This window comes from Denticeps clupeoides, chromosome 15 (genome assembly GCF_900700375.1).
Source record: "Denticeps clupeoides chromosome 15, fDenClu1.1, whole genome shotgun sequence".
NCBI lineage: Eukaryota > Metazoa > Chordata > Actinopteri > Clupeiformes > Denticipitidae > Denticeps > Denticeps clupeoides.
The window spans coordinates 18,305,725-18,326,308 of NC_041721.1; the positions used below are offsets into that span (position 1 = coordinate 18,305,725).

A 20,584-nucleotide genomic window follows, 5' to 3' on the forward strand; every position below is an offset into this window, starting at 1 on the left:
GAAGCTTTGCAATTTTAAGAGTGCTGCATCCCTCTGCAAGATATCTCACTATTTTTGACTTTTCTGAGCCTGTCAAGTCCTTCTTTTGACCCATTTTGCCAAAGGAAAGGAAGTTGCCTAATTATTATGCACACCTGATATAGGGTGTTGATGTCATTAGACCACACCCCTTCTCATTACAGAGATGCACATCACCTAATATGCTTAATTGGTAGTAGGCTTTCGAGCCTATACAGCTTTGGAGTAAGACAACATGCATGAAGAGGATGATGTGGACAAAATACTCATTTACCTAATAATTCTGCACTCCCTGTAGACTCTTCTCAGTCTTGGCCCCTCGGTGGTGGAATGAACTTCCCCTCGAGGTCAGAACAGCTCAGTCACTGAGTATTTTCAAATGGCAGCTCAAGACCTTCCTCTTTACAGAATATTTAGATTAACTTGTAACTTTCTTATTGTCGAACTTATGTACAGAATGCATAAAATGTGCATAAAAAGATTGTATTCAAAATTGGGGGTCCTAATGAACCAGAACTGTTCGCTTCATCGACGGTAACTCGAAAGCACGTTGTAAGTCGCTCTGGATAAGGGCGTCTGCCAAATGCCTTAAATGTAAATGTGGTCACTTTAATCTTAAGGTAAAATAAATAAATAAATACGTTTTTATTTCTTTAAATTTAAAACATTTATTTTCTAGCCCTCTCTAGCAGTCAGCATTAATTGGTGTTAGTTATTGTTTTCCAGAATCCAAGACCAGAACAGAGCAGCAGCAGAAGAAAAGTGGGCTAGAATCCCAAATATTGGCCTGGTTACACAGGGTGACAATGACAAGGCCGTCCCCCATCCATGAGGGTAAATCTTTTCTTAAAAATATATTCACCTCATCTATATTTCTATTTAAGAATATAAAAAAAAGTTTAAATTACTTATATATATAAAACTAAGCACCATGCCGACTATTGCTTATTTTCACTGCTTAATTCAATTACAAAAAGTCTTTATTTTTTTCAAATGTAATTAAATGAATGAATTTGTTAATTTGCTTTGTTTTTATTGAAAACATAAATTGTATATTCTATAACAGTTTAATAATTGCCATTGCAGCTGCTGTGATGCACAGACTGTGTGGTTATAGCAGGATACAGAGTTTATGAGTTGAGAATCATATTTGCATTGGTACAGTTGGGTGGTTCTGAGCGCAGATGTTCATCAGTCCCAATGGACAGAACTGAGCAGGACAGTTTGAAGACGAGGGGGATCTGCTGCTGTGTTGTACTTATTCTACAGATTTCTGTGCAGGCTACATGTTCCAGTTTAATGATGAATTTTTGTCATTTTTATGTCAGCATTTGTCAGCATTTTGAGGAACTGTCAGCATTTTGAGGAACTGAAAGTCATTTCAATATTTGTCCAGAATTAGATTTACAGGGAGATTGGCATTCAAGTTTTTCCTTATGATTGTTTCAGGCATGAAGAAGGTAAAACTTTTATTATTGCATAAAACATCAGAGTCTACCAATAAGAGAACACGTAAGAAGACTTGGTTTAAATTGTGAATTCATGAAGTGATCAGTAATAAAGACAAAAGACTAAAGAGCAGGTAGCTGCTGTGAGGGGTGAGCAGGTTCTACTCAGAACAGTTGCTTCTCCTCAGTGTCCCAGTAACAGCAGGCTGGGAGCTGTAGGTGGCATCACAGATGACTGAGGTGACCGTGTGTGTACTGTGTGGTGTGTATTGAAAGGTAAATTGTGTTTAAGCAGCACCAAGTGTTGTCATTATTATCTTACTCAGCTGGTCAATCACTGATAATTTAGGGTTCCCTGAGGTGTAAATTAGGGGGCTGGATTTAGGGATTTATAGTGAAGGTCACTCCTAAAACAACAGCTGTCAAATCCAAACCTGGCATCTTTCCTTAATCCTCCTTTTCCATTTAGCCTGTAACTTCACGGTAACAATGTGTCTGAAACCTATTCCAGTAACCATCTCTTACAGGCCTAGGAAAACATACTCACGCTGCAGAGGCTCTGTTACAGACAACCTAATCTACCCCACCCTGTCATCTACTTCTCAAACAAATCCTACACTACCCTCTGAAAATTCCAAAACTGATCTAAATCAATTTTCCAAGCTCACATCTGATTCCTATAATATCTACAGGCAATCCAACATGAACTTCCCCTCGAGGTCAGAACAGCTCAGTCACTGAGTATTTTCAAACGGCAGCTCAAGACCTTCCTCTTTAGAGAATATTTAGATTAACTTGTAACTTTCTTATTGTCTAACTTATGTACAGAATCTACAACACGAGTGAATAAAAAGATTGTATTCATAGTTGAGGGTCCTAATGAACTAGAACTGATTAATTCATCGATGGTAACATGGAAGCATGTTAAATGTAACGTAAATGTAAATGTAAAACCCACAATCCAAACCAGTCAGAGTCACACGTTCAACAAGCAAACACACCAGATAACGTTCGGTCATCTGAAACTACCTTCTCAAGCGTCTGAGCTGGACTGAGCTGAGCTGCCTTTCATTACTACCAGTTTATGTCTGATGTTCCTCCAGAAAATCATTTACTGTCTTATTACATATATTTAATACATTAAAATATTTTTTTTTTTTTCAGGTGTAGGAAACCTCTTCAGTGCTGGCGTCTGTGTATGAAACAGCAGCTTCTCTAATGTCTCTATTTTGGGAATTTATTCTTTTATTAGTTTCTCCATCTTCAATGGTGCTGGTTCTTTGTGAAAGTGAAACAGAAAAATTACCACAGAGACCAATCATAACTTAAACTGACAATATATACTTTTGTAGTCCTGTAAATTAGGTTATGTTTATTAATTGTTTATTAATTATTATTAGTTTGTAAACATTTTTTAAATATTAGATTACACTGGACAGGTTACTGTGACTTACTGTTACTGTGATGCATTAAGTCCAACAGCTGATCTTCACTGAGACACAGTGAAGATCAGCTGCAGACGTGCTGGACACATCACTAGAGAGTGTAGTCTACAATGTACCTGCAGAAACCTGGAGAAGCTCCTAAACTTCTTCTCTACTATATTAACCGCCTCCAGTCTGGGACTCCATCTCGATTCAGTGGCAGTGGATCCGGTGATGAATTCAGTCTGACCATCAGTGGGGTCCAGGCTGAAGATACAGGAGATTATTACTGTTGTGCTCATGTACCCAGCAGTGGCTGGGAGTTCACACAGTGCTACAGAGCTGAACAAAAACCTCCTTCAGTCACAGTGCAGGTGCTGAGGGGGGAGAAGTCAGAAAGACTCATGTCCAAAACATGTCCATTTGTCCTCTTCCAGAACATTGTTATTCATCTTTTTGTATTTAACAGACTGAAGTCTATCAGTGTTCACTCACTCTTCTTATATCCATGCTGGTCTGGGTACAACCAAAGAAGAAAAAAATGGATCCAATGGGTGCTCTAGTGTCTCCTCTGATGCGGCCACCTGGGTTTCCGCTTCCTCTTTGGCCATATCTTGTTTAACTTTGGCCATTGTGCCCTCCAGAGCCGTTATGGCATTAGTTACGACTATTATCAATACTGTCTAATTTTGTGTCAAACTATGTGCAAACTTTAACTGTCTGTGTATGCATGAGGGAGCACAGATAAATAAGATTGTTGCCGATATATAAGCCCTGATTTGCTGCAGGGTCAGTCAACTGGCTGGCTGTTGTCTTGTTTGCTTATTGCAATAAACAATTGTCCACAATGCATTTTAGTGATTTTTAAATGCATTGCAGTAACTGTGAGGATGAAAAGGCTATATTGGTTAACTTCAAGGGTTGTCCCATATTGTCAATGTGAATTGTGTCATAACCATGGATACCTGCCAACCAATTTGCTATAACCCGAAAACATTAAGACACAAGACAGGGCAGGACAGGGTGACAGGAAGGAGTTCGTGGATCAGGAGAACAGAGAGGACAGGTACGGTCTTACTGGGTTGAAGGTTTTCGGGGCCGAGTCGAATGGCGTGCGTAATTCAATGACTGAGCAATTGGCAGCTGCTCTCCAGCCTAATATATAGGAGTCACGTTACCTCGTTTCCGTGTTACTCCCGGTCACATGATGGAATCATGTGACAGTACCCCCCCCCTCCAGGGCCGACCCCCGACGGCCCCGGAGCGGCGGCGGTACGCTGCCGGTACTCAGCCACCAGAGAAGGGTCCAGGATGAAACGACTCGGGATCCAAGACCGTTCTTCTGGTCCATAGCCGGTCCAATGCACCAGGTACTGGACCCCCCGACCTCTGCGGCGAGAGGCAATAATGCGCTCCACAGTGTAGGCGGGACCCCGTCGACGATGCGTGGCGGTGGCGGATCCGGAGCAGGAGGATGAAGCGAGGATCGGACAAAGGGTTTGAGTTTGCTGACATGGAAGACTGGATGGACACGGATGGCAGGAGGGAGTTGGAGACGATATGTGAGGGGGTTGATCCGACTGAGGATCCGGAATGGTCCGATGTATCGAGGGGACAGTTTGTGTGACTCAGTCCTGAGACGTAGGTCTTTGGTGGACAGCCACACCCTTTGTCCCACTCGGAAGTGCAGTCGACGAGGGTGCCGGCGATCGTGCTGGGTGGACATCCTTCGGGAGGCGATGAGGAGGGCCGACCGCGCAGATTTCCAGGCCTTTCGGCAACCGCGGATCATCTGACGGGCCGAGGGGACCCCACCTGCAGGCACCTGGTGCGTGAAGATGGGGGGCTGATATCCAGGGCAGATCTCAAAGGGACTATGGCCGGTGGCGGAGGAGATTTGCAGGTTGTGGGCCAGCTCCGCCCACAGGAGAAACCCGGGCCAAGTGCGTTGGTGTTCTGACGCAAAGAACCGCAGGTATCGTCCCAGCTGTTGGTTGGCCCTCTCCACCTGACCGTTGGTCTGGGGATGGTAGCCAGAGGAGAGGCTGCAGGTTGATCCAATAAGGCGACAAAACGCCTTCCACACAGCTGAGACGAATTGGGGTCCCCGATCAGAGACGATGTCCTGGGGGAACCCATGGAGGCGGACCACGTGTTGAAGCACGAGGTCAGCGGTTGTGGCAGAGGACGGTAGGCCGGGCAGGGCGACCAAGTGGACCGCTTTGGAGAAACGATCCACTATGGTCAGGATGGTGGTCATACCACTAGCTTCAGGGAGGCCGGTGATGAAGTCCAAGGCGAGGTGGGTCCAGGGGCGATGAGGAATGGGAAGGGGACGCAGGGGCCCAGCAGCCGGAGTGTTGGGAGTCTTGGCCCGGGCACAGACATCACAGGCATCCACGTAGGCCTGTACGTCCCGTCGTACTGAAGGCCACCAGAATGCTCGGCGAATGAAGGAGAGGGTCCGTTGGCGTCCTGGATGGCCTGAGAGGACGGAGGAATGGCCCCAATGCAGTACATCGGGCCAGCAGGTATTTGGGACGTACAGGCACCCGTGTGGGGTGTTGTCTGGGCCAGGGTCGGATGCCTGGGCTGCCCGGACCTTCGTCTCGAGGGACCACCGGACCGGCCTAGGATGCGATGAGGAGGAAGAACGGGTTCGGGGTCAGAGGATGGTGAGTCTGGGGCGTGTTGACGGGAAAGAGCATCGGCTTTTTGATTTTTGGACCCGGGACGGTAGGAGAGTTGAAAGTTGAATTGCTCGAAAAATAATGCCCACCTCGCCTGGCGGGGATTCAGTTGTTTGGTAGCTTTGATTGATATGAGGTTTTGGTGATCGGTCCAGACCAGAAAGGGGGTGTCACTGCCTTGTAGCCAGTGCCGCCACTCCTCGAGGGCCCACCTGACTGCCAGCAGCTCACGGTCCCCCACCCCGTATCGCCGCTGTGCAGGGGTGAACTTCCGCGAGAAGAAGCAACACGGGTGCAATTTCTGGTCCGGACCGCGTTGAGAGAGGACGGCGCCAGCACCCACCTCTGACGCATCCACTTCTACAACAAACGGAAGGGTAGGATCTGGGTGTTGAAGAATGGGGGCGGTGGTGAAATGACGACACAAAGATTTAAACGCTTGAATGGCCTCCGGGGTTAGGCGAAACGGACCTGGTGAAGGTTTGGTGAGAGCAGTGAGGGGTGCTGCGACCGTACTGTAGCCACGGATGAAGCGACGATAGAAATTTGCAAACCCAAGAAACCGTTGCAGTTGCTTCAGCGTTGTGGGTAGGGGCCACGACGCCACTGCTTCCAGCTTCTTGGGCTCCATGGCCACACCCTGGGACGAGATGGTAAAACCCAGAAATGTGGTGGAGCGCTGGTGGAAGGCGCATTTCTCCAGCTTACAGTACAGTCGGTGGGCGAGCAATCTCTTTAGTACTGCTCTCACGTGTTGAATATGGGATTCCAGAGTGGGTGAGTAAATGAGTACGTCGTCCAGGTAGGCATACACCCACCGTCCCAGCATGTCCTTGAGAGTATCATTGATGAACTGCTGGAAGACGGCGGGTGCGTTGCATAGACCGAATGGAATGACAAGGGATTCAAAATGACCAGTGGGGGTGATGAATGCGGTTTTCCACTCGTCGCCCTCTCGGATACGAATCAGATTGTAGGCCGACCTGAGATCCAACTTCGTGAAGTATTTGGCTCCCGAGAGGGCGTCAAGGGCGGTGTTGGTTAGAGGTAAAGGTGTTCGATTTTTGACTGTGATTTTATTGAGTCCACGATAGTCCACACACGGTCGCAGGCCACCATCCTTCTTTGTCACAAAGAAGAACCCTGCCGCGGCCGGGGAAGTCGATGGGCGGATGGTGCCGTTTTGAAGCGCCTCTGCCACAAACCGCTCCATGGCCAATTGCTCTGCCTTCGAGAGGGAGTAGAGATGTCCTTTCGGGGGAGTGGTTCCTCGCAGCAGGTCAATGGCCATGTCGCCTGGTCGGTGGGGAGGCAGCTGGGCAGCTTTGGCTGGACTGAAGACGGTGACTAGGTCGTGATAGCAGGAGGGGACATGGTCTAGGACAAGACGGGTCGGTTCTGGGTTCGAGGAGGCAGACAGGGAGGGCTGTGGCAGAAGGCAATGGCGATGGCAGTGCGCTCCCCACTCCAACACCACGCCCGATGACCAGGAAAGGTGGGGTTCATGGAGGGACAGCCAGGGGAACCCGAGGAGGAGTGGTGAGGTGATAATATTGGTCACTAAAAACTGGATCTTCTCCACATGCGAGTCGAGCCGGAGATGAAGAGGGACCGTGCGGTGAATGATGGGTCCTGCTGAGATAGGATGACCATCCACGGAGGTGATTGTGAGAGGACTTGGGAGGAGTTCCAGGGGAATGTGATGTTGTCGGATGAAGGAGTGGAATCATGTGACAGTCACCTTGAAAAGCAAAGAGGAAGAAGTCCTTGCTTCAGTGTTGGGGAAGAGTGCCTTATTTTGGACAACTTACTGCACAGCAATAAGAAGATCTCTTGCAACTGCTGGCTCCTGTGTAAAACAAATGGGGTTTAAAATAGCTTTTCTCTAATGCAGAACAGTTATTTTAACATAGCTGACCACTAAGAGAAAAAATGCTGTGCGGTGGGGAGCACTGCTGGGGAGCGTGGCTCACCCTGCCATGGTGAAACCCAGTCACACGGGTGACACCACTCTCGCTGATCACAGGGGTCGTTCCCTCAACACGGCACAACCCTCTCCCACGACGATGACCGCTCTGGTGTCCATAGCCATCGTTGCCAGGTGTGCTGCTCTTACATGCTCGTCGTCTTCTTCTCTGCTTATTGGGCTTTCTGTTCTTTGGGTTTGGGCTGCAACATTTGGTCACGACTTGGGTTGAAGGGAGAATGAGGCACAGAAATGGGACATCAATATGATTATTGTTGTTGTTGCAGTCAGTTTCTGTGGTTGTTTCCCTCTTTTATAAACCCCTGGTCAATCAGGCCTGATTGGTCTCAGTTGTGACTAGGGCTGCACGAAAAAAGTCATATTGCAATTATTGAGATCAATATTTTGCAATATGATAAAGGGCACTTGCTTGTATATCAATGAAAAGTCGCATACAAATTACTAATGGTGAAATGTTTAATTTCAAAGTGAAACATACAAACTACTTATAACAACTTGAAATGCCCAGTGCTTTCAAAATACAATATTCTACTAAATTAAATAATCACAAAAAACTCTTTACATTACTGCAAATGTTATTTTCCTAATACTGCAGTTTAGTGGAAATAAATAAAATAAAACAATAAATAAGAACTTACTTTTTCTTATAAAGAAAACATTTTTGTCAAAAATAAAAGGTACATTTTAAGAAAGACATACAACATACTTGCTACAGTTACTTGAAAAATCAACTGGTGGATATAAATGGAATATATTAGTTTTTTCACATCTCAAGCTTATTGGAAATAACCAACTTTTGCTTAGAAATCTCTCAGAAACGTTCCATGTATTTATTCACAGATTCCTTGCCAAAAAAACAAGCATGTCCACCTAATCTGGTTTCAGACAGGAGCGATGAGCTGACACTACATTACCACCAGTGCTAAAAGCTCTCTCTGATGCAGAGCTGGTTGCTTGTATGCACAGATATTTTTGTGCTAGTTTGCACAGCCTTGGGAAGTTTATTTTGTGGCCCTTCCACCATTTCAATGGATCTTCCACCATTTCATGGTCTACACATGTAAATGTAAGCATTCAGTTCAGCAACCACTGCTTCTTTAAACTGTGCAATGGGATCAAATGTTGCTGACAGTGATGCTGTGTGTGTACTTCTTCTTGGCTTTAGCTGCAGGTGGGTTTTCCACGTCATCCAGGTTATCTTTCTCCATTGTGGCAGTCCTTTGTGCTACAGGCTGCAGATGGAGAATCTCCTAAAACAAATAAAACAATCTTTTAGAAATCTCTTACACTGAGTTATTAGAAGTTAAGTAAACTCAGTGGTTTCACTCACTGTCAACTCTGAGATGACCCGTTCTTTCAAGCTTTGGGTTTCTTCTGCGGATATGTATTGGGTCTAGGAAGGTAGTCATGTTCAACAGGTCTTGTGGTCCTTTATATTTCTGGTTGAGGTAGTTAAGAATTTTTTTATTTCAGTGATTTGGTCAGATCGGTGACCCTTCCTCTTCAGCCAGAACTGATCAGAAGATGCAGGCTTCACCGAAGATATGCTCACATAACTTTCACCAGAGAGGGCATCTGTGAAGTCCTGGAGTGGACCAAGTGCCTTGTTAACAGATTCCAGGACCTCCAAGTCTTGCCATGAGGGTAGTAGGTGTCGAAATTTGCCGTCTGTAGAGAGAACCTTGGACAAAGCATTTTGTTGTTCCAGGACTCTTGCTATCATTTTCTGAGTAGAACTCCATCATGTTGGGCAGTCTGTCACCATGGCATGCTCTTAGAGGTGCTTCCTTCAAAGCCCCTCTTTTCTTCCAGCTATGGGAGAAGTGGCCCACAATCTTTCTGCATATTCCAGTAGCCCTGCTGATGCGTTGTGCATCATCTTTCAAAGCATTTTCTGTGAGATACATGCAGATAAGAATGGAAGACAAAACATTTGGTTACTACAGTGAGACTGGCAAACATTAACTTTGATTATAATTTGGTTATAATCTCACTAATGGCATAAAAACAACAATACATAAATTACAACATACAGTTAATATTCATATGTCATATCTGAGGCAGATGTTTAGACATTTGTTTAGAACAAAATGTTTTTCCTTATAATTAGCTCTAAATGCAATGGGTCTCTGGCACACAGATAGCATTCAATTCTAAACTTATTTCATTCTAATGCTTCAAAATACAGTTGTATAAAATATTTGCTGTAACCTAACAAAATATATAACCAATTTCTCTTACCGATGGCAAGATGAAGTCTGTGCCTTAGTTAAACTAATATACTAATTCAGTCGTTCTGCTTGACCACAGGTCTGTAGTGGTTGAAAAGAACTTCACCGTATTCATTTCCAGGTGAACCTCGCCACGACATTTGTTGTAAAGCTCTGGGACTGCAACTTGAGAAAAAAATTATTTTGCGATGGTAGCTGGTACCTCTTGTCCAGTGTGCGAATCATTTTCTGAAATTGCTGACGGTGTAAATGGGCATCATATCTTTTGCCAAGCAGTGTGTTATTGAGTCAGTGATGTCTTTGAACCTCTGCGAAGACTCATCATATGGTGTGAAACTTTGAAACCTTCAAAGTTTGAGAAAGTTAACTAAACAGTCTAAATAGTTAATGCCTACGTTTAGCCAAAACGTTGTTTGGAGGCTGACTTGAACACAGGAATGCATAGCTTCACTAGCTTAGCCTAGCTTAGCTAAGGTTAAGACTTATAAAACGGGATTTTATAATGGCCAAATATATTCAAAACAATTGTCCAGCCTTACCTATGAAACGTAATCCCCCGGGATCTTGTTTGGAGCGTACAGCGGTTTGTACAGCCCCAAGCAGCACAAGAGTGAGGCATTTTTATGCACTTCTCTCCATAGACGTATATGATTCACGCCACAGCAGAGCCTATCGCAATATGGCGGCAACGTTGACGTACGATGCAGCTCGTCATGCGGCATCTACTCATATGTCTATGTGAGTCATGAATCTGAGGTCTCCATTGAACCGAATCGAAAGTCATGTGGGTGGTAGTAGCCTAGTGGGTAACACACTCCCCTATGAACCAGAAGACCCAGGTTCAAATCCCACTTACTACCATTGTGTCCCTGAGCAAGACACTTAACCCTAAATTGCTCCAGGGGGGACTGTCCCTGTAACTACTGATTATAAGTCGCTCTGGATAAGGGCGTCTTATAAATGTTGTAAATGTAAATGTAAATGAAGTGAGACTTCAGTCAGCTCGCAAACTTTGAGAGAATGAGTGATATGTTGCTGATTCAATCCATTTACTAATCATTTAAATCACAGCTTTTTGCATTCATGTAATCGCACAGACTGACATCGCGATTATGATTGCGATTAGATTAATCGTGCAGCTATAGTTGTGACTGATAAGGGCTACATTAGGCACTGCTTAGCACGCTGGCAGCAGTCAACAGCCTGACAATGGAGCCCTGATCAGTCACAACTGAGACCAATCAGGCCTGATTGACCAGGGTTCCATAAAAGAGGGAAACAACCACAGAAACTGACTGCAACAATAACAATTATTTCAAAGTGCTGAGAGTCTTATTCCACTGACCACATTGTGGGGGAAGAGAATGTACTAGACAACAGATTAAATTGAAATGGTGAGATGAAATACATCTTGGACAATACGCAAAAAATTATTTTGCAGAAATAACGTGTTACACAACAAGCGCAGACTAGTTAATTTACTACAAATACGTTATGAACGACACATTTGCAAAGGAATGATTGTCCCATTGTTACGGTGGTTGGTCACTATACCCACAATTGCAATATACGGTTTCCAATGTTTCTAGGCTATATTAAGGTTTGCCATACATCATACATGGCTCAAAAAATAAAGGGAATATAAAAAGAACACATCCTAGAAATGAATGCATGATATATTCTTGTTTTTCTTTACATAGTTGAATGTGCTGACAACAAAATGATTTATTTAGCAAAAAAAATATTGATGGATATCAGAATTTATCAACCCATGGAGGTCTGGATTAGGAGTCTTGATGAGTCATGATGTCCCAGATGTGCTCAATTGGTTCACTATTCCCAAAGAAGTGAGGCTTCCAGCAATCGAACCTGTTGTCACACAGAAAGCACAAGGTGCAAATGCAAAAGATAATTTTTTGAAATTAAATAACACATTTAAAAAGTCCATCAGCATTTATATACGGCCTGGAGCAAGTGAATAAGGTACAGGTGAACTAAATTAACGACAAGACATAACAAGGAAATGGCGCCACCTGGTGGGCCAGTAAGCAGACAGACTCATCACATAGGCTTTGATTTCCATGGTCAGCTTCAAGAAAGAACTAGATAAAATAAAGTGTGCTGCTAGACATCAACAAACATCAAGCTAGGCTAGAGCTAGAGCTAAAAAGCTTCCACACCTGGCCCAGTCTGACCACATGTCACTGTTGTGGATTCCTGCATACACCCCCGTCTGCAAATCTGCTCCAACAATCACACGATCAATCACAATGTGGCCTGAGGATGCCTCTGTGCAGCTGCAGGACTGCTTTGACAGGAATAACTGGGACGTTTTTGAACATCCTGACCTGGAATTCTACAGTGTAGTGTGCTATGACACTGTGACAGTAAAGAAACATATCCGGCTAGGTCTATCCTAACCAGAACCAGTCTATCCTAAAGGAGGTCCAGTGGCTGCAAAAGGAGAGGAACACCAGCTTCAGGTCTGACTATAAGGCTGTCTACAATATGGCACAAAACAACCTGAAGAGAGGTGCCAGGAAGGTGAAGAGGGCTTGAGGAGAACCTGGGCAGGAACCTGCAGCAGGGAGGTATGACAGGGAGTCCAGCACATCACAGGAGCAGTCATGGAGTTGCAGAAGGTGATGCCTCAATGGCAGAGGAGCTGAACCCCTTCTTTGCCCACTTTAAGGTGGAGCCACCCAAAGCAGCTGTTACATAAGCAGCAGCAGCTCACATCACCCCTACCCTTAAGGTGGAGTATTATGAGGTAAGATGGTTGCTCCAGGTTTTTAACCCCAGGAATGTCGGCAGGTGTTTATGGCGTTCCTGGACGTTTGCTGAGGAACTGCGCAGTGCAGCTGGCAGAGCAACGGCCTGAATGACTATCGCCCAGTAGTGCTCACCCCAGTGCTGATGAAGTGCTGTCAGAGATTCACGGGCACACGTGCAGGAAGTAAAGGACGCTTCTGTGACACAGCCGTGTATGGGGAGGACGCATGTCATCGTCTGGAGCATGGGAGAGCACTCAGAGGTGAGAGAAAGTTGCACTGTGTTGCTGAGTGTGCGGCCTCTCTAGGCTGGGGCAGGTGATGGCATAGGTGAAGTCGTGGGTGGTGTGGGTAATTCACATTGGCGGCTGCACTGTCAGAGGCAAAGAGGATCTCTGTGTCGTGGATGGAACGTGGGTCATTCACATCTGTGGCTGGTCTGTCAGAGGTGATGACGATTTCGGTTTCGAAGGCAAACCAAACAATGAGCGTGCAAGGATGATGTGGGATGTGGTGTCTTTATACTAGTTGACCTTGGCTTCTTCCCCTGATGGTGTGCCAGTGGCCATGACAAAAGACACTGGTCCAGAGTCATATCATGCCCTTCATCCCTCTCACCTTTGACGCACACCAATTTGCATTTAGGGCCAACAGGTCTACTGTGGATGCTGTAACTGTTGCTCTTCATGCTACCCTGTCCCAACATTAAGGGAGCTACTCACTCCTCCGTTCTATATATTTTACGTCTGCCTTTCACACCATCCTCCCTCAGAGATTGGTGTGTAATCTGTCTCTCTCTTTAAATTTTTTTTTATTTCAAACAATGATGTTTTGCATTTGCACCTTGTGCTTCCTCTATGACAACTGTGAAATTTTTTCCTCTATCCGTTCTTTGATCATCTTGCTGTTCCCATATTTCACCTGTCTTTGGATTAAGGACTTCCTGACAAACTGTACACAAAGGGTCAGGGAGGGGTGGGCCCTCGAATCTCCTCAGCAATCAGCATCAGCACTGGCTCTCCTCAGGGCTGTATGTTGAGCCCCCTGGTCTTCACGCTGTACACACGACTGTGCCCCCCACTTACAACAGCAACACCATTATCAAAAACCACAGTGGTGTGGCTCATTTCTGGGGGAGCTTCAAGCCAGGAGCTGTGGATGACTGCAGAGGTACGTGAACTGCTCAAAGCTCAAGACTCCACTTTCAGTAAGGGTGATAGTTTGGCCCTCGCTCTTCTTAGGGCCACCGTGTCTCCAGCCATTAGAGCAGCAAAGCGTGCACACAGGCAGAAAATCCACAACCACATCCAGAACACGTAGTGCATGTAGCAGGGCATGCAGGCAGTCAGAAACTACAGGAGAACAGCCTCTGCCTGTAACAGTGACCAGATGCAATGAATGACTTTTATGCACGGTTCAACAGATGGACCAACCTGACTGCAAGGAAATTCAACTCTCCTTCCAGCGATCAGGTGCTGTGTCTAACCACAGCGGACGTGAGGAAAACCCTTAACATTATTAGCACACGAGAAAAGACAACATCCCTGGAAGATGCTCGGAGAATGTGCAGACCAGCAAGCAGATGTCCTTACTGACATCTCACTGAGCACTGCCATTTTTCCAACATGTCTCAAGGCCACCATCATGCCTAAAAAGTCTTCAGTGTCATTTCTTAATGACTTACACCAATCACGATGAAGTGCTTCGAGAGGCTGGTCATGAAAGAGAAGTGATGTCATTGTGAAACCTGCATCTGACCCTCACCCACCTAGACAATAAGGATACTTGAACGACGCAAGAACAATGAGTCAGCATACAAAGAGGAGGTTCAACGACTGATGGACTGATGTAAAGTCAACAATATGTTTTTTAACATAGACAAAAGGAAATTAATGATTGTTGACTTCAGAAGAAAACAGGGACCACACTCCACTGAGCATCAAAAGATCTGTTGCCACTGAATGACATTAAATCTCCACCCCCAATTCAATTTCTATTCCATGTGCAATAAAGTTTCGTGTACAATGATGATTCATGTGTGATAAGGTTTCTACCTCATCCTTTAAATAAAAACCTGATCCAGAGCGCTCTTGAACTCAGACAGTTCATCTTTCAGCAGGCCAATGGCCCTAAGCACACAGCCAAGATATCAAAGCAGTGGCTTCAGGACAATTCTGAATGTCCTTGAGTGGCCCAGGCAGAGCCCAGATTTAAATCTGTCTCCATCTCTGGAGAGATCTTAAAATGGCTGTGCACTGACACTTCCCATCCATCCTGTGCCTTATAATAATTTCGGCTTAAATATTGCCAAAAGAAAATCACTGGAGAAGCAGAACACAATTACATACAAACCCGCCATAGGTGCACCAGCTGCCTTAATGGCTAATGAGGTTAATCAGAACAATTGAGAAGACATGAGCAAGAAATGTTCGTAAATGTTCGCAAAAAACAACCTGAAAAAAGGAACAAAACCTAATTAAACAAAAAACAAGAAGTATTGCCTTTGTTCACTGAATTTTGTTTCACATCACTTTGTCAAGACCTTGTTGTCAAGACATCAAGATTTGTGCATTAGGAGGATTACAACTGAAACAATGGGTTAGTAACAATGACAAAGTTCTAGAGTCTGAGCTTGCAGGTGAAATGAGAACATTCCAGGATGGACCAGGATAAACTTCCTCTAGAAAGAGGCCTGGGACGTCCAGTCGGACACCTTTAAATTCAAAATTAACATCAGAGAGAGACCTTACACAAAGAGAGGACAAAGAGAGTGCTATCATGAATTTATGACCCACTAGGTATACTGGCGCCTGTGATTCTGCCAGATAAGATGATGCTGGAAATGTCAAGTACTGTGGCTTGTAGTGCAGTGTTGTTGGTTGTAATGTGTTTTGGTTTTTGCTGACTGGTGCTCGTTTGGTGGGTCCTGGACTAAATGAACACTAATAATAACCGGCTATGTTCCTACCAGGGACTGGTGTGTTGAATCAGCCTGGTTCTCAATGACTCTGGTGGACTAATTGGTGGAGACTGGGTATTGGTTGTGGGTAGGTTTGTATGCCTGATAAATCGGGCCCACCTTGCATCGTGAGGGGGGCGGAGAGAACGGTGACGAGGAACCGGGACTCGTGACGTCACCAGCGGCGCGAACTGCGGCGACGCGACCAGACGCCGGACCGTGACCGGCGGCGTAGTGGAGGCGGAGCGGCCAGCGGCGCTACAGCCAGTAACCGACAACGCGAGCTAAGTACCCCGCAAAGGGACGTCGGAGTTGTCATTTCCGGTTAACGCGTTATTGTATGTGGACCTGAACCATTCCATCTAGCAGCCCGACGGTGTTTGTGTTGCAGCGGGATCGGCGTATAGCGACGGCGGCCGACGAGGGAAGGAAGCGTGGACAGAGTGGAACGGCGCCTGCTCTTGTTGCGTTTTCATTCATTCGGCCTGGCCGGGGAACTGGGCGGAGCTTGTTGCCTGGCCGGGGAACTGGGCGGAGCTTGTTGCCTGGCCGGGGAACTGGGCGGAGCTTGTTGCCTGGCCGGGGAACTGGGCGGAGCTTGTTGCCTGGCCGGGGAACTGGGCGGAGCTTGTCGCAGAGTATTCCGGAGGGCGACGTGGGCGTGTTCGCGGGATCCTGGACTGCGTGATCCGGCGCAGCTGCGGAGTGGAGCGCGCGGAGACCGACGTGTGAACACTTCCGGTTTGACAATTCGTGCGACCATTCGTTTCGTGGGTTTGGGTAGACTAGTTTTCATACTGGTCGGGGGGAGCCGACCAGTATTTTTAAGATCTTTTCTTATTAGATAGGTATTTTTACATAGGTATGTTTTAGGTAATTAGTAATGCTGTGTGTATGGGGGTTAACATAACCAGCCTGGTTTGTCACCATACTGATTTTATTACCCACCCAACCCTCTTAAAATGTGCATTTGTGGTGCTTCACTTGCGGTTTGAAAACATGTGTTTGGTGTGATTTCTGATGAATTGTGAGTTTGTATGTGTGCTCTGAATTGTTGTCACGATTTGCTGTGTGTACTGGGGAGGGTGGCTTTAACCCGGCAGTACTAGTGAGGTGTAACCGTTCCTGGCAGTGTTATTCTCCTACGCCCCCAACATGCATTTTGTCTGGTATTTAAATATTAAATAAAGTGTATTGTTTGAATTATACTTTGCGTGTTGCCTGTGTCTGGGGTGGACAAAGTGGAAGCAATAAGTAACCTTACGGTCACGACACACATGCTGTGCAGACTGAAAGTAAGATGGGATGATGACCTACCAGAGAACGTCAAGGTACAATTGTCAGATTGGCTATCGAGCCTGCCAGCTTTAGAGCACTTCTTGGTGGCGAGATGTGGACTTGGAGATTGCACGTCAACGCAATTACATCACTTTGCGTATGCAAATGAGGAAACGTATGGCTATCCGCTATCTTTGGCTGAGAAATACTAATGGTGAGAAACACTGGGAGGTCCAGAGTGGCACCACTGAGGACACCTACTATTCCACACATGGCATTAACTGCTGCTACATTGACTACTAAGGTGAACTTTATTCTGTGGTCATAGTTACTGCTGTACAAAGGGTCAGTAAAGAGCTACAGTAAAAACGGTTTAAAAAAAAAAAAAAAAGTGAATTCTATAAAAATCTTGGAAGATGTTAATCCATTCAGGAAGCTGATCAATCATTTCTCCTCATGGATTAAGTTGAAACGAGTGGTGGTATGGTTCCTGAAGTTCAGAGCCTTCTAGCAATGAGGCCAAGACATAAAGCGCTGTGCACTGTGGAAGAAAAAAGTGATCAAGTGATTCAGCAGTAGATGGAAAGATTCAGGAGAACCTTTAAGCACTCAGAGAATTCAGCTGATAATTTGGATGTCAAAATTGATATACTCAAATTCTGTCAGATGGAAAAATTTCCAGAAGAAATCACAGCTCTGACCAAGAGACAGACTGCGAAATGCAGTAGCCAGTTGTACAAGCTGAACCCAGTTTTGCAAGACAGTTTGTTGCGGGTAGGAGGAAGACTTAGTCGTACTGCTATGCCAGAAAGTTGCAAACAGCCTGTTGTATTGTCTAAAGACATTTCGATTGTTGAATTGATTCTCTGCCAGATTCATGAAAATATTGGATACGGAGCCCAAAACCATATGCTTTCTGAGCTAAGAGCTGAGCTAAGGTATTGGATCACAAGTGCTAACACAGCTATCAGAAGGATTGTCTCAAGGTGTGTGATGTGCTGTTACTTGCATGGAGCAGTGGGCAGACAGTTAATGGCGGACCTGCCATGAGACCGAGTGACGCCAGATGATCCACCATTCACTAGGGTTGGTGTGGATTATTTCGGGCCTTTCAATGTAAGACAAGGAAGAACTCTGTCACATGATTCCGTCACGTGACCAGGAGTGCAATAGAAACAAGGTGATGCGGCTCCTTTAAATAGGACAAGATGGCCGCTCCCAGATCGCTCAGTCATTGGAATCCTTTGTTTGGACTAATTGACCCAGTTCTACTCACCACCACTTTCACAAGTTCCTTTTCCCTGCCTGTTTTCCTGTCCTGCCTCCCTGCCTCCTGTTTTTTACGCGAGTTTCAACATCCGTGGATGTGGAAATTCACCGGCCTCCTTGTGCTTTCTCCGCACCAGGGTTTTCATTATCACGTACAGGTGCTCACTGTACTGTCTTGCCTTGTTTTCGTGACAGAATGACTGAGCCGCACATTAACCCTGCGGAGTTCCCGGCTTTGTGTGATCAGGTTTCACTGGAGGCCACATTGAGCGTCTGTGACAGGTGAGGTCACCTGCAGCAGCGTTTATATGAAGTGGCTGCCGGTTGCCGGCCTCTGCCAGCACCCACTTTGCATCTGTTTAATTTTATATTTAATTTGACTTAAATAAGTAAAGTGATAGAGAAGGCAAAACAGAGAAAAAGAAAAATCCTCAAACTCATACCACCCTCGTCATCACTGATGCATTAGACGTTATTAATGTAACCATCGTTTTCTGTTGAGGTGTATTAGTGGAAATTTTTTTTTTTCCTTGACCGCTAGGCCACCTCTGGCTCTTTACGCAGACTGTTTGTGAGCGTGGTTTCACCCCATTCACACAGCTAGCCTTTACCAAGAGGATTTATGGGCGTGGCTATGCTCAGGAGAATACTTCAACTGTAAATTTGAAATGTCCAAATGCTTAAAAAAGCAGATGATTATGAGCCAAAGGTGTGTGTGAAATTTGGACAATGTAAGCTCAAGGACTAGTTGCTGTTACAAAATCAAGTGGAGAATAAGAAGAATAATAATAAGAAGAAATAAAAGTAGGAAAAGTTTTGCTGATGTCATCAGCCAACTCAATAATAAAAAAGAAGAAAAATAAATTAAAGAATAAAACATTTTTCTGATTTCATCAATAATGATAAGTAGAAGAAAGTCGAAGAACAATATGTTAGCTTTGCCAAGCCAATAATAATACTATTAATAATTAATAATAATAATAATAATAATAATATTAAAAACTCTAAGAACAAAAAGGTCGGCCAACTTAATTAGGTGACATCTGAAGGCAATTGCTTGCACTGGATTCCATTGAACGCTTTCTGATTTAAAACCGTTAAAAAAATTTCTGTCAGCATTATGTGCTACTTTGTACTGGTCTATCAGGGAAAATCCTAATACAATACATTCTAATAAAGAAATATTAATTTTTAACCAGCCAATCAGAATTCAAAAGCCAAAAAAAAGAATAATGCAAAAAAGTATTTAAACAGAGTGTGTTGTAAATTTCTTCATTTGAATATTAGACAAAATGTCTGTGTTAGAACATAAAAAAACCTCAGACTCCACGGTTATGACGGAACACACAGAGTAGGTCTTGAGTCTTGGCAATCTCCATCCCAAAGTGGCAGAAAGTACAGATTTTAGACAGTTACACTTCTACAAAAGGCAGGCCGACTTAAAAAAGAAGAAGGGCGTGCTGCAGCAAAGAGAGCAGGAAAAGAAAAAGGCAGTATGTGATTTTGACAAGAAGGAGGCCGACCAAGAAATAGAACATGAGTGCTACAAATATAAGGCCAACTTAAAAAAGAGGGAGGACATACTGCAGCAAAGAGAAGAGGCCTACCAAAAGTTAGAACATGAGTGTTTCAAAAAGGTGGCCGAGTTAAAACAGTGGGAGGAAGTGCTGCATCAAAGAGAGGTGGCCTACCAAGAGTTAGAACATGAGTGTTTCACATGGAGGGATGACTTAAAAAAGAGGGAGGACGTGCTGCATCAAAGAGAGATGTCCTACCAAGAGTTAGAACATGAGTGTTTCACATGGAGGGATGACTTAAAAAAGAGGGAGGACGCGCTGCAGCAAAAAGAGGTGGCCTACCAAGAGTTAGAACATTAGTCCGACAAAGGGAGGGATGACTTAAAACAGAGACCTTGAATATCTTGTTATGTCTTGTTATGTCTAATAAAGAACTAAATTCTAACCTGATGAGAAATTCACTTTTTTCTTTCAACAGCCAATCAGAATGCAGGACATCATTCCAAAAAGTATTTAAAGAGAGCATGCATTATATTTTCATCATTTGAATATTAGCCATGACAGAAAAAAAAGCAGTCCGACCAATCAGAAAGGTCGTCACAGAGAAGGTAGCGAGTCGTGGTCATCCTCGAGCCACAATCCCAGAAAGTGCAGAAAAGTGCAACAAAAGGGAGGCCTACTTAAAACTGAGAGAAGAAGTGGTGCAGCAAAGAGAGAGGGATAATCTATAGGTGGAATGTGACCTTAAGAACAGGAATGTCGACTTAGAACACAGAGAGAACTCACTGTAGCAATACGAGGAGTCCTGCAAAGAGTTGGAAACTGAGTGCCAGAAATGGAGGGCTGACTTACAACTGAGGGAAGACACGATGCAGCAAAGAGAGTTGGACAACAAAGAACTGAAACATAAGTACTACAAATGGTGGTCTGGCTTACAACAGAAGGAGGACGTGCTGCATCAAAGAGGAGAGGCCAACCAAAACTGGAATGCC

General features: G+C 44.9%; 2 long non-coding RNA genes across 2 annotated transcripts; one reads left to right on the forward strand and one right to left on the reverse strand.

The window, feature by feature from the left end:
- Positions 1-8,440: 8,440 nt before the first annotated feature.
- On the reverse strand, positions 8,441-10,185 carry LOC114765328 (uncharacterized). Its single transcript, XR_003742597.1, has 3 exons — positions 9,809-10,185; positions 8,898-9,461; positions 8,441-8,817 (listed from the first exon to the last, which is right to left on the reverse strand). It is a non-coding gene; the product is annotated as an uncharacterized LOC114765328 (long non-coding RNA).
- A 2,614-nt stretch (positions 10,186-12,799) lies between these two features.
- Positions 12,800-20,100, forward strand: LOC114764971 (uncharacterized). Its single transcript, XR_003742567.1, has 3 exons — positions 12,800-12,832; positions 18,271-18,357; positions 20,071-20,100. It is a non-coding gene; the product is annotated as an uncharacterized LOC114764971 (long non-coding RNA).
- The last annotated feature ends 484 nt before the right edge of the window (positions 20,101-20,584 follow it).